This window comes from Anguilla anguilla, chromosome 12 (assembly GCF_013347855.1).
Source record: "Anguilla anguilla isolate fAngAng1 chromosome 12, fAngAng1.pri, whole genome shotgun sequence".
Taxonomy (NCBI): domain Eukaryota; kingdom Metazoa; phylum Chordata; class Actinopteri; order Anguilliformes; family Anguillidae; genus Anguilla; species Anguilla anguilla.
Window position 1 is genome coordinate 39,375,358 of NC_049212.1, and position 13,859 is coordinate 39,389,216.

The 13,859-nt window shown below is 48.7% G+C and overlaps 1 protein-coding gene across 2 annotated transcripts in view; it reads left to right on the forward strand.

The window, feature by feature from the left end:
* Nucleotides 1-263: 263 nt before the first annotated feature.
* cdon (cell adhesion associated, oncogene regulated) overlaps nucleotides 264-13,859 on the forward strand; it is a 43,692-nt gene continuing 30,096 nt past the window's right edge. Inside the window, exon 1 of one of the 2 annotated variants that reach the window (XM_035383670.1) lies at nucleotides 264-725. The gene's annotated coding sequence lies outside the window, so the exon portion shown is untranslated. Of the gene's footprint in view, nucleotides 726-759; nucleotides 866-13,859 lie in introns of those variants that run through there. The other variant, XM_035383672.1, reaches the window with a different exon arrangement.

Genomic DNA, 13,859 nt, shown 5'->3' on the forward strand with positions numbered 1-13,859 from the left:
GTATAGCTACACGAATTTTAATGTCCTAAGGGTTCCTGGCTTTTGGTTATATCTAGTTGCTTTATCTTGTTATATCGTCCAATTCAACACACGTCTGACTGAATTCCGCTTAGTCCGATACTTTTCCCACCCATCCTATCGCGACAGAGTGGCCAAGGACATAGCCGTTTTTCGGTCTTCGCTCGAGAGAGACTGGTTAACACACCGGCACCAGAGTTGCCCCTCCTCCCCCTTCTACGCTTTTAACGTATGGGGCTGCGGGGCAGGAACATTCCTGGTTTGACGATCGGGCTCGTGGCTGCTTCCATGATTTGCTGAGCAATTCGATACTCGCTTCAAGGATGTGTGTGTGTGTGCGCGCGCGTGTGAATGTGTGTGTCGAGAGGGACAGTTGCAGTGAGTGAGTGAGTAAGCGAGCGAGAGAGGGAGAAAGTTGGAGAGTGTGTTACTGTCTCCCTTGTTCGCACTCAGTCGGAATATCTGATTTGCTTTCGTCTCCTGCGAGTTCGTACTTCTGCAACCGCCGGCGTTTCTAAGTCAACTTTGAAGATTCGAACCGAAAACAGACGCGTAGAAAAATACGCTTCTTTGTTATTTTATTACAGTATATCTGTACTTTAACGCCAGAGTCTAATGGAGGGGCCCGTGCGGATTTGCAACTGTAAGAATGCGTTTTTCATGTAGTTCGTCCGGCTGGCCGAAGCTCGTAACCTCCAGTGAGAGAGGTAAGGACGGGGACTGGGAACTGGGGATCTAAGCATTGCTTCGGAACAGTCGCGAGAGAACACTAACGTTGGTTTGGAGGAGCAGGAGTCGAGAGTGACTAGATATTTTGAAATCGGGAACTTCAATACACACCTACCAGGTGACCTGCAATACTATGTGTATATGTTAACGTTTTACACTGCTGTGCAGTATTAGTTATAAATTCCACACAAAGCGGTAATCGATAGAAACTAAACACTGCGCACGAGGTTTGTGCGCTGAAGTTTTCCTTCGAGGAAGAAAGATCGCACGAGCAAGCAAATGAAGTTACATTTTTTTACGCTACACAATATCAAGCTTCTGACATTTGACGACACCTGAGGCTGTGTTATCCGGCTTTAAATCAGAACGAAAGCCTAGTCGTTTTTTTTTGTTTTCCGTTAGGAAGATCGCAGGATAGGTAGCCTATTAACTCTTTTGGTTTGCTGTAAAGGAAAACTTTGATCTCACTTACCTTGACACGCGATGTTTAATGTCAGTTTAATATGGGGCACAACGTAGACAACACACTGTAATACTTTAAAGAAACAAAAAATATGGAATTGAAAAAAATCAGGCACACAGAGGCTGATAATATTTGACGGAATACAAAAAAATACTAATCGTTCCGACAGTAGTTAAGAAATGCATTTACTTACAAGATTGGAACCAGCACAGTCTGAAACGCCAAAACGTTTTTCTAAGCGTTATTGAATGTGTGCATGCATATGAATAACACGAGTAACGGTAGCGTTTACCTTAATCAATGAATGTGACGGTCGGTTAAAACTTTTGCAACTCATGCTAGGCCTGCTGTATGATACTGTTGCAATATGATCAGAAACGGTCCTGTCCCGGTTCTCAAATTGTGTGTCTCCACACTTGAAGACAACCAGTAGTTTTATTTCTGTTGTTGTGACAACTCCATGTGTTTGTTGTAGAGTTTGTTGTTTGTTGTTCGACTGACAGACAAAGGATACAGAATACTTCTAGGGAAGACTATATTACTTGTGTGCAAAACCTGTTGGGACTTTCGAAAACATTTTTGTTTTCCAGAAAAGATGTCTTGTCTGCAACCAATTCCTTGCTGTGATGCAAAATGAGGGGAGATTGTGCCAGGAAACGGATCTCTGATGGTTTTGAGATTAAATTATATCTGAGGAACTCGAAGTTCAAGATCTATGGCACGGAATCAAAATATTTGGAAAGCTGCTGCATTTTATTGGAGATATTATCCATGGAATAATTTGCAGATGAACTTTGTTGTGGAATGTGTTACACCTTAACAGTCTCCCACTCAGTGTTTTCTGTGCTTTAGCATCACTGTTTCTCATAGATTCTTACCTTGTAAGTATCCAGGTTTATATTTTTATTTAATAGCTTATTTTTTACGACAGTTTATTATGTCAGTGCATGTGTTTATTTAAAAAATGAGAGAACAAAGACGTTTCGCCTGGTGAATTGTTCATAGGTCAGAGATCACCAGGGACGAACAGTTACGGGACTGCACTGCCTGGACAGGCCAGCTTTCCCTGATCCTGATTTCGCAGATCCTCAGTTTTAGATCTGAGCGATTCCAGGCACTGTTCAGAATTTTTGGCCAGTCTTCGCTCCTATCAAGTACTTAATTAATTAAGAAATTATGCATATCCTCTACCCCAACATTTTAAGTAGTAGTTTTTGTTCATACTATCATTCTTCTCATGTTGTTATTATTATTATTATTATTATTATTATTATTATTATTATTGTGGTGGTGGTGTTAGTGGTTGTTATTAGTTTGCTTAGTTGTTAGTACTTGAATCAGCATTTTAAGCTTTTGAGTATAAATTTAGGTGCTTCTTCTTGTCCTCATTGACTGCTGCTGTTGTTTGTCTTTGAGCGGAGGTTGAAAAGATGCACATGACACAGGAGTGCACTTCGTCTGTCCGATGCAGAGGGCATTTTTTACCCTCGAAACATGGCTCAGGCCGTCCATGGATATGAGTGCGAATCATGTAGCCGCGTGCTCGTGTGTATAAAGAGCATCGCTTACGCGTTGCGTAAGAGCGACAGGAAAGAATAGCCATGCGGAGCCACGAGGAGCAGTGAGATGGATTATTATAACACAAGGACGCTTAACTAATGATTGGGAGCTTTTGAGATGATGTGCTTCTTTGCTGTTGCATGTTTTAACGAAATCAGCCGAATTTAGTAATATTTCACCTTTTGCAAAAGGACAGGCTAGAGAAGATAAAATGATTTTTAAAAAATGGAAAAACTTCCTCTGATCCCACAGTCTGAATTTCCGCTCTTCAGGTAGTCTGCTTCAATCAGTCAGTGTCTATTTTTATTTTTGCAGCGCGCCCTTAGGTGATTTAGGTAGCCCTCATCTTGAACGGAGCTTCAAAGCAGCTTCTGTTACATAGGGGTTGCTTTTGAAACGCGGAACGCTCGGGCCTCCACCTTGCGTTTAGAATGCTGTGCTTTTTTAGCTCCCGTCCTGTTCGCTGTCTTACCTTACCTAAATATATTTCTTTCTTTTTTTTTTGTCATTAAGGCAGGAGATTGTGTAAATATTAAACGCCAAGTTTTATTTTGGGGGCCCTCCCCCAAAAATAGTGTTTAAGTTGTTGACTTTTTGGGGAAACCTTTATTAAAAGAAAGGAGGGGTGAGGACTGTTGAGTCAACATTTAAGTCCGCTCTTCGTCCTGAGACAGGCTGTCAGTGTGCATCCCAGCTACACGTAAACAGCCTGACCGCGGGCCGCTGTGGTTGCCGTTTGCCAAAGTTTTTGCACACTAAGGTAGCCTCAGGGTAAAAAATAAAACAAACTTTGCATCCAAGAATATGCTGTGTCAAAAAAAAAAGTCCATAAGTTTTATTTCTTTTATTAGTCTGGTTGTCAGGGTTAGAGTGTGTTTGTGGGTTAGAGAAAACAGCGCAAGTTAACCTGCGAAATACAGCCTATTACGTGTTTAAGTTTTAAAGATTTTCATTTTAGGAACATGCATTGTTCTGGATCATCAGAGTTATTTTCATGTTCCTGCTATTATTATTAATGAGAGGGATTAATTTATTGGATTAATTCTATGTAAACGCATTAGCTTCACACACACACACACACATATATGTGTATATATATATATATATATATATATATATATATATATATATAGCAAACAGCTGTAGGTAATTAAATATGCATAAAAGGCATGCCTTGTAATTTGTGCATGCATGCATGCGTGCGCGTGGAACACGGGCGTTTATGAGGAGCAGGGTCTTGTTCTGTGTCCATTTAGCGGCAGTCATGTGACTTTGACTCGTTGACCGAAGCCCTTGATCGGGAGACCGCTCATTTCCATTTGACTGACATTTCATTTAATGTTTCGCCCACTTGCGGGACAAAAAAAAGCTTGAACACAGCCTCATGGCACAATGGGAAGACACGGCTGAGGTTTATCCCCCCCCCACCCCACCCCACACCCACCCTCCCAAGTAGTCCGCTTCAGACTCGGGTTCTGGAGAACAGGGAGCTGAATGCGTGCCGTGGAGCCGGTGGGGCGCAGCTGCACGGGCTCCAATAAAAACACTTTCAGGTTCAGGCGGTCACTGAGGCACGGTCCGGCCTGTGCCCGGACACCGGCGCGAGTCTGGCGGACCGTTTGCCGGCCCGTCTGCCGAGCGGGGGGGGCCTGGCGGCCGTGAGCTTGGGATCGGGAGAGCCTCGGAACGTCGCTCGGCGTTCCCGGGAACGGTTTTCCGAATGTGCCGCCGATCGAGACGTTCTGGGGGGAAAGGACCGTAAATGTGAATTTAGCTCTGAAAAGGAACACCGCTAGGGCACTTCCAGTGGTGACCCCGTGAGGTCAAGGTTCACGGTGCATCGGGTAAATCGGCACTGCGCTTGGTGTTGGAAACCGATTCCCGGGAAGTGAAATCCGGAACGTTCCTCAGCAGAGAGAGCGCTGCCCCCCGTTTTGCAGCTCGCTCCGCCCCTCTGTGCGTTTGTGGAGATTTGGTTCCAGAATTTATAAAATCGTTAATATGGCAGCGCTTATCGTCCAGACTGCGCCGCTGAGCGCGGCATGCTAACGTTAGCGGGTTCGGCTAGGCGGGGCTAATCAGAAACACGTGTGGCCGTTGGTGGAGGAGCGTGTTGCACGGGCCGCGCGTATGCAGATGTGTGTAATGATACGTGCAGTGGCGCGCGTGACAGCCACGCACCCGCGCTACGCGTTTGCTCATTCTGACGTAACGTCTGTGGCCCTCCACTTCCTGTCTTTAACAAAACTTAATCCTAATCGCGCGTTGTTTTAACAGAGGAAATGCCGTGTTAGGAAGTGCCTGCTAACAGTTTAACATTCAGACTGCTTATTGTAAAATAAGATTCACAGTCAGACCATGTATTTTTACCAGTGTGCAGGACAGCAGCAGATCTTTGTGAAATAGATTGGGGATAGGAGGGCAGTATTTTTGCAGAAGTGTCTGTGTTATTGAAGGTTTAATTCCACCGTGCAGTGATCTGCTTGTGTGCACCACGGAGGGCGTATGTACAGTAAGACCACAGAGCTCCCATTTTAGCAGCATTTGCTCCTGAGAATTGATGTGTGTTAAGTGGAATAATAGTTTAGGCACAACATGTGCTACTTGGGATGTACTAGTGCGTTTTTCAGCTTAGGAGGACGTGTTAGCGTCGAGCCCTGGACCATCAGAGGAGTCTTGTGTGTGTCGCTGAGTCTCCGAGAGGTGCTGTGATGTATTTTGGGAGCCCGTCCTGTGGCCCGGGTCCTCTGGTGAGCAGATGTGGGGGTGGTTAAGCTCCTATCTGGGCGGGGCGTGATGAAAGTGTGCGTAGCGGTTTAATCGCGGCGCGGTTTGCTGGTCGCTGGTTTGCTGGTCGCTGGTTGGCTGGTCGCTGGTTTGCTGGTCGCTGGTTGGCTGGTCGCTGGTTTGCTGGTCGCCGGTTTGCTGGTCGCCGGTTGGCTGGTCGCCAGTTAGCTGGTCGCCGGTTGGCTGGTCGCCGGTTGGCTGGTCGCCGGTTTGCTGGTCGCCGGTTTGCTGGTCGCTGGTTTATTTGGATTTGTGCCCTTCAGGCATTCAGGATTATTGCTTTCACAGGCTCAGCTGGTACCCACAATACAACGGCTGGCCATACTGAGGAATTACGCGCATGTGTGCACGCATGCACATGCACACACGCACAGACACACACATGTTCACATGCATGCACACACATATGCACACACATACACACACACGTGCACACGCACAATGCACACTCTCTCACACACACACACACACACACACATACACACAGACACACACATGTTCACACGCATCCCCGCATACACACATGCGCACACACACACACACGCATGCACACACATGCTGCACACACACAATGCACACTCTCTCTCACACACACACACACACACACACACACACACATGCGCACACGCACAACGCACACTCTCTCACACACACACACACACATACACACAGTACTCATGCTCAGCATCCAAAAGGAGGGGGTCAGTGCTGTGTTACGTTGTGTCGCATTGCGGTTAGACTGTGCTTATCCGTCTGGCTCCGTTCAGAAGCAGTGCTGGTAGCTGCTCTTCTTTTACGGGCAGTTACCCTCCCAGGAGTCAGACAGCGTTGTGGAGGTGAGCGTGTCTGCAGTACAGTGCACTTATGCTAATACACAGTCTCCCAGTGCAGCTCCTCTGGCTCAGAGCTCTGAGCATCGCACAGCTGCAGCCATGTCTGCCGGAGAGACAGGGAGGGAGCGGGGACCTCGCCCTCGCTGCCCCTGCCCCCCCTCGTAAATGCTTTATTACGGCTTTATGTGAAACGCGAGAGTCAGGTGATGCTAATGCCCCCCGTCCGCCATCCCACCCCCACCGTAGGGGAGATGGTGGAAACCTTCACCTTGGGGCTGCCTCCACCATCCTTTCCAAAAAAGCATCACGTCGCTATTGAGAGCGTGATTAACTGCTTTTTAATGGTGGGCGGGGAGTGGGGTGGGGGGGGGTGGGGGGGGAGAAGGAGAACAAGGAGAACAAGGAGAAGGAGAAAAGGATCTTCAGTCAGCCGAGATGGCGTGTGCGCAGGAAGTCTGACTGACCTTTGACAGCGACGTCTGCCACCTCCTCGGGCGGACGGGGGTTCGGCGCCGGCGTCAGCGGCGTGTAAGAAAGACGCGAGGGGCGGCAGATCTGTCCGTCACGTGTGCGAGGAGCCCCCCCCCCGGATGGCCAAGGTTCCGGAGCGCTCTCCCCAATCGGACATGGACCCACGGTGGACCCCGTCCCGCCAGCCAAAGGAGGCCCGTGTCATTAATTAGCATATTAATTAGCAGGATGGTGCTAATTAACGGCGCGCCCCACTCACAGACGGGAGGTGGATGGCGGTGAACGGCCGGTGGTGGAGAGTTGGGGTTGGAGATGGAGACTCTGGGTCCACGTGCTTTGACTGCGGTGTCTCGGATTAAAACCCTTTATTTTACACGCGTGGGTCTGTCCTCTGGGCCAGTCTGGCTTTCCCACACAGGGATTTGCAGGCGTGGCTCACTTTGCGTATTTATCGAATGAGACTACAGGGTTAGGGTTAGGCTCAGAAGGCTCAGTCAACAAATATGAGTAAATGCCCGTGCAATTCTGATAGCATGCTCTGGAGGGAACCTAAGAAAGACTTGAGATTTGAGAGCAAATTCATCCCTCTGTTGTAAAATGAGCACTGGCTTAAAAAAAAAAAAAAAAAAACTTTTTAAGAAGAAGCAGGTGTTTTTATCCCAGTGCATTTCTGAGAATTTTTTTGCTTATGTGGTAAAGTGAAACCATCAGTCAGCCTGCAGACGATCTGTCCGAGTGTGTTAACATTTTTAAAAAACATTTTACCTGTGCCAGGTGAAGTGTGTGCCAGGGTTGGCCCCCTCCCTCAGGGGGCTGGCCTCTGGGGGGGGCGGAGATAGATATGGACCACCTGAAATTCTCCTCCGTTCTTTCAGGAACCGCTCTGAGGTACCCACAGCGAGAGATCTCAGTGACGCGATCTCTCCCCGTTCTCTCCATACGGCCTGCAGCTGTTGGTTGATGTCGTGCTCCGTCTTCCTTAAGGACCTGAGCTCACGCACATTCTCGTGATTGTCGAAAGGACTCCGATAAAAAAGGATGCCTTTTTGTGGTTCTGATGCATGAACCACAAACACTCTCTGATTGTTATACAGTGAAGAAGAATCTGTGTGGTCATTGTTTTACAGCTATGTAAATAGTTTATTTTACAAAGTATTCACACGTCCGTTAGTTTATTTGCTTATTACATAGTGGTGGACATTTTGTGGTAGGTTTTTAAAAATAATTCACACGTTAAGAAAGAGTGTTTTAATAAGTTGTGCCTGAGTATAAAGGAACTATTCATCACCTGAGTTTTATTTGAGAGCACCGAAATATCGCCTGAATGTTGTATGATGAAACTGGGACTGAGCTAAATCCAGAATGAAACCAAACAGTGACCTTTTTACCGCGGCCAATCGCATGCTTTAATTCGCCACAGCGTTGCCGTAATACTTTAAATCCACTACCCAGCCTAGCGGGAGCCAACGTTCTCGCCCCCGGAACGTGCCGTGAAACTTATCTTCTGAGGAGCGTTGCAGAACATCGCAAACGGCACAGAGCAAACTTCCTGCTCAGGATACCGAATGTTCAAAACATTAACCGTAGAACGATCCGCTGCTGTGGTTCTGCGTCTTTAACTTTGAATAGCCCAAACTGATAGTTGTATATTATAAGTTGTAAAAAAAAAAAAAACCCACAATATTTCCCGTTAATTTCCTTGACTGCCCTACCTGTGCAGGCTTTGCACATTTAAACGGCTGCTTAAGTTCTTTAAGCTGAGTTGAGCACAAAGGGACGTAGCTGTTAGATTGAATAGCGACGCTAACAGTCGACCGCAGGAATTAAATGAAAATACGCAGACCGTGCGGGCATGAAAAGGCTGTAAAGCAGGCTTGTTATAGCGAAATCCTGGAAAAACCACAGACGTGCAATCTCATTCTGTCCTTGATCATTCCTGGAAAGGCTGTATAAAAACCCGGCTTTGCTCAGCTCACTTCAGGCATCATTGCGTGTATCAGTGTGCGTGTGTGAGAGGGAACACGACCGCACTTTAACAAGCCACCTGTGCCTTTTATTTTCTAAATTTCATTCGTACGAACTTTGCGAAGGAGGCCTGTCATTATGCTGTCATTGCGCGAGTGTTTTCAGGGATTTATTTTTAACAAAGGAAAAACAAACTGAGATGACAGACGGCCTGTTATGTGTGCGCGCGCTTACTGTATGTTCTGTGTCAAATATGTCAACAGTGGGTCGCAGAAAGAAAGAAAAAAAAAACGTTTAGAGTTTGAGAACAGAAGTACTTAGGTGTTCGTTCTGGAGCGATTTCTTAACCTTCGGGCCCTGGTATTCGATAATGCCTCGTGGAAGATTAAGAATTGGAATGAAAACCACTGGGGGGAAATTGTTAAAACAAACAAACAGTTTAGAAGCAGTGGAAACAGATGTTTCTGTCTGTGCCACTGAATGTTTGGGGAGGACTGGGGAGGGCTGGGGAGGGCTGGGGAGGGCTGGGGTGGCGTGGAGAAGGCTGGAGAGGGCTGGGGAGGGTGGAGAGGCGTGGGGTGGGCTGGGGTGGGGTGGGCTGGGCGGGTTTGAACTGCCGCCTTCAATCCGGATTCAAATATCTGGGAAGGCTTGTGTCCGTTGCTGAATAGGAACTGCTCTCTCTTTGCCCTGATTCTGAACGCTTTTCATTGTACACAAATAATCAGTGAAATACAAAGTGAAAAAGACCCAAAAAAACCTTTTTTTTTTACTTTGTTGCGCTTTTAAACTACGTTTTTGTAGAATGCGTGTACACATTTGATGTGTACATTAATGTGGAAACAGGAAAAGGAAATGGCGTCGGGTGTTTTTTTTGTGTGACCGTATGCATCGAAGGCGCTCAAACGCTTAAACTTGGGGGGACGTGGGGAACTCTAAAGGGAGAAACAGGAGGTCCGTAAAAAAGACCCCCGGATGCTGGGGGGGGGGGGGGGTTTGTTTATTTTCTTCTCTTTCCCGTCTTTTCCCCCGTGTAGCCGGGCGATCTCGTCGACGAGCCGGTTTTTTTTTCCGCGCCGCTTGTCCTCGTCTGACCACGCCGGCTCTCAGCGCCCGGCGGAGCCACTGCCTCCGGGCTGGGCTCGCCCTCGGCCTGGCGGTCCTATAAACGCCCCCCAAACGCTCCTGCCTCAGGGCTGAGCTCGCTCTCGGCCTGGCGGTCCTATAAACGCACCCCAAACGCTCCCAAGACTGGGGAAGCACTGCAGAAAAACGGGGGTCTGGGGGAACGTGGGGAGGGGGGGGTGACGGGGGGACAGGGGGGACGGGGGGGGATAGCCGTGCTTTGACTTCTTTCTCATCCTGTTTGTGAAATTAATTTATTTTTATTTCTCTGGGGGAGGGGGGGGCAGGTCTGTTCATTTCCTCAGTGCAGCTTAAAGGGACCCTTATGGGGCTGGGAAATATATTAGAAAATATATTGGAATAAGCGTCGGATCGCCACTGGCAACGGCGGGAGAGGAGGGGTGGGACACCATCTCAGAACTACAGCGGCGACTGAGCCGTTCTGCCTTCTCTCTTTACGGTGGATCCTCCTCTGGAACACCGCGGTCCGACTGCCCGCTAGCAGAGCGAGCGCTTTAGCAGAGCGAGCGCGTTAGCGCCTGCTTGCTGTATGGCGATAGGCCCGATGGCCTGAGCCAGGTGTGACCTCACACCCAGGGAGCCGTGATTGACGGTTCTGCGTGTCTATGGGAGGGTGTGGTCACAAGGGTCGTTGTGTGTATGGGGGGGTTCCCACAATGCAATCTGTTAAAGTTAAAAAAAAAAAAAAATCTAATAAAAAAAATATGCATGTGGACAATCTCAAGGCCCTTTCCCAGGCCATGGAAAGTATGGACAATGTCAGATAAGTCTGTGGGGGAAAAAAAAGTGCATGAGAATGCGTCTCCCCCACAAGAAACGGAGGAATGCTTTCACATAGAGCGCTCTGCCGAGGGGGCGGGGAGGGGGGGGGGATTAATGATCAGATTAATCATTTGAGCAAAGCCCGGTTATCGCCGTGGACGACGGGGCCCGTTCGCCCAAAAGGGCAGGGAGGGGGTGTAGCCGTGATCGATTGGCGAGGGTGTTGTGGCTGGCGTGGGGGCGTGGGGGTGTTTTTACGAGAAATCCGACGCCGTGTGCGAGTTCAGCGGCGTCCAGAAAACGCACTTTTGACCCCCTGTGAGAGGGAGCTGGAGGCCAAGAGCGTTCCCCTTTTGCAGTTGGGATGGGCGATGCGCTACTGTAGCACGTTAGCGCGGGGGTTCCCAAACTGGGGGTACGGGACCCCAGGGGCTCCAAGAATTAGCCCCAGAGGGTCCTCAGCAGAATGGACAAAAAGTTGCCCCCCCCCCCCCCCCCCTTAAGAATATTTTGTTCATATATACTAATTCCTTTAATTACTCACTTAAAAAATTACAACTGTGTATTCCACTGTAATTTATTGCATTTACCTTAGTTTTTGGATTGAATACAGAGTTTTCCAAAGAATACTTGCCCTGTGATTTATGTACACGTGTGATGTACAAACTACACGACCCCATTTTAGATGCTTACTTGCACTACTTTTCGTTAAACCGCGCTTGTTTTGAGGCCTGTGGTTGGGGTGCGATAATGGTGTTTACCGATAGCGTAACCGTTTTATCGAGGTGGTCATCGGGTGGGGGGAGGGGAGGTTTAGGGGACCATGGGATTAAAACAACTACAAAAAAAAATTGTTTGGGTAACTGCTTCATCAGCAAAATACTCAGTGAACAGCAAGCCTGTCCTGCCCTCTAGGATGAGTTTGTTTTTATTACTTTAATTTATCTCTGATGGCGATGACCACTCGACCTCTGACCTCCAGCGTTTTAGTCTCGTGAAAAAGAGCGCAGCCCAGCATGCTGGCGTGTGTTTCACCGCGAGGCACGGAGTCGTGATTCAGACTGGAAAATCTGCTGCACTTTGAACCCGGTTTGTTTGGGAAAACTACGCAGCAAGTGCTTCTGGTCGATACAGTGTGAGCAAGGCTTTCCAAATAAACATTTAGACAACCGCAAGACGAATGCACTTGTTCAGGCTCTCTGTTTTGGGGAAGCGTGTTTACGTTAATGTGTTTGCATGTGTACACGCACAGCAGTTTAGCTTTTATGTTTTGTCAAGATCTTACGCTGGAATAAAACCACCCAAGGGGGACCGTGCAATGTTTGACAGTTTGTTTGGCTAAGGAAATGCGTTTGCGTGTGTTTGTTATTGAGTGTTGATGTGGAGCGTGTGTGTGTCTGTGTGACTGTGTCTGTCTGTCTATGTGTGTGTGTGTGTGTGTGTGTGTGCGTGTGTGTGTGTATACGTGTCTGTGCGTGTGAGTGTGTGTGTGTGTGTGTCTGTGTGTGTGTGTGAGTGTGAGAGTGTGTGCGTGTGTGTGTGTGTGTGTGTGTGAGGGCGGGTACTGGGCCTCTTGCAGTGCGTGTTCTGAACCTGCTGCCTTTCTCTCCCTCTTCCTCTTCCTGTTCTTTCTTTTTGCCTGTTTAAGACAGCGTTATTAATCTATATGTACCGACCGGGATCTGAGCCAAAAAGCAGCCTGAGAGAGAGAGAGGGAGAGAAAGCAGAGTTTGTTGTCTGTAGGTCCAGTGATGTTGCCGTGGTGACATGGGGAGTGATGGAATCCAGGAGGCTCTGGTTGGTGGGGGCGGGGGTGTGGGCTTGTGTGCAGTTATTTGGGGGTGGGGGGGGTTTAGATACACCAGTGGAGTGTGGAGAGTTACCGCTCATCCAGCTCCAGCTGTTGATTGGTGCGGTCTCCTTCCTGTGTGATGTGCAGGAACCCTGATGCATCCTTGAGAACCTGGGGCCCTCCTCTTTACACAAGGAGCTCCTCCTCCACCCGCCCTTTTATGGGCGCTGTGTTAACAGCGTTGAGGCTTTTTGATTTTGGTCGCAACTTTCTTTTATTTCCCCACTAAAGCTTTTCTTCTTTCTGTCTTGAGGTGGAGGAGGTAGAGTGCTCATCTACCAAACTGCTGTTCTGACTGACTGACTGCCTGACTAACTGACTGACTGACTGACTAACTTGCTGACTGACTGACTGACTGACTGACTGTCTGACTTGCTGACTGACTGACTGACTAACTGACTAACTGACTGACTGCCTGACTTGCTGACTGACTGACTGACTAACTTGCTGACTGACTGACTGACAGACTGACTGATCGACTGACAGACAGACAGACAGACTGCATCCTACCTGTCCCTCACTCCTTGGCCAGGATCCCACAGCAGATCTGCTGTCTCTCTCTCGGGCAGCGAATCAGACGCAGGCGGCTCACGTTGTAAACGATGTGCTGACGCTCTCCGGGCCAGCCGGTCTTCCTCTGGAAGTCTCGTCTGTGTCAGGATTACCTGGTGCCACACGCAGGCTCCTTTTTTCTGAGCCAAAATGGCTGTGAAATCGCCTGTGTAAGGGGAGGGAGGGCGGGCGGGCGGGCGGGCATCGCCATGGAGACAGGGGGCTGGCAGCGTTGGGCAGCAAGCTTTAGTGGGCGAGGTAGTGTTTGGGGGCGGGGGCGAGGGGGGTGGGGTGGGGGGGTGAGTTGATGATAACTAGGGAACGAACCCTTGTTCGGGGGCCCCCCTGCCACCGACGGCCAAGACTCCATTGAATCTCGCTGCTGTAGTTAATCCCGCTGTTCAAAAAAAAAAAAAACAAAAAAAAAAAGACCTTGGGAAACGTCCTCCCCTACACGCACACATACATACACATACAATACCCCCCCCCCATTACCCCTCCCCACATTCCCAGGAAAACAAGACATTACAAAAAAATTCCAATTAAGACGGGTTTTATTTGCTTTTTGGCCAACCCCCCCAATCCCTCCTCCTCCTCCTCGTTCCCACCCTCTCAACGACTTAGAGGACTAGGCCAATAAGCCTGGGGCTGGAGTTAGGGCTGTCTCCCAGGTCTGGGCCCAGGCACTTGGGGGGACAGGGTGGGTGGGGGGGCGGGGGGT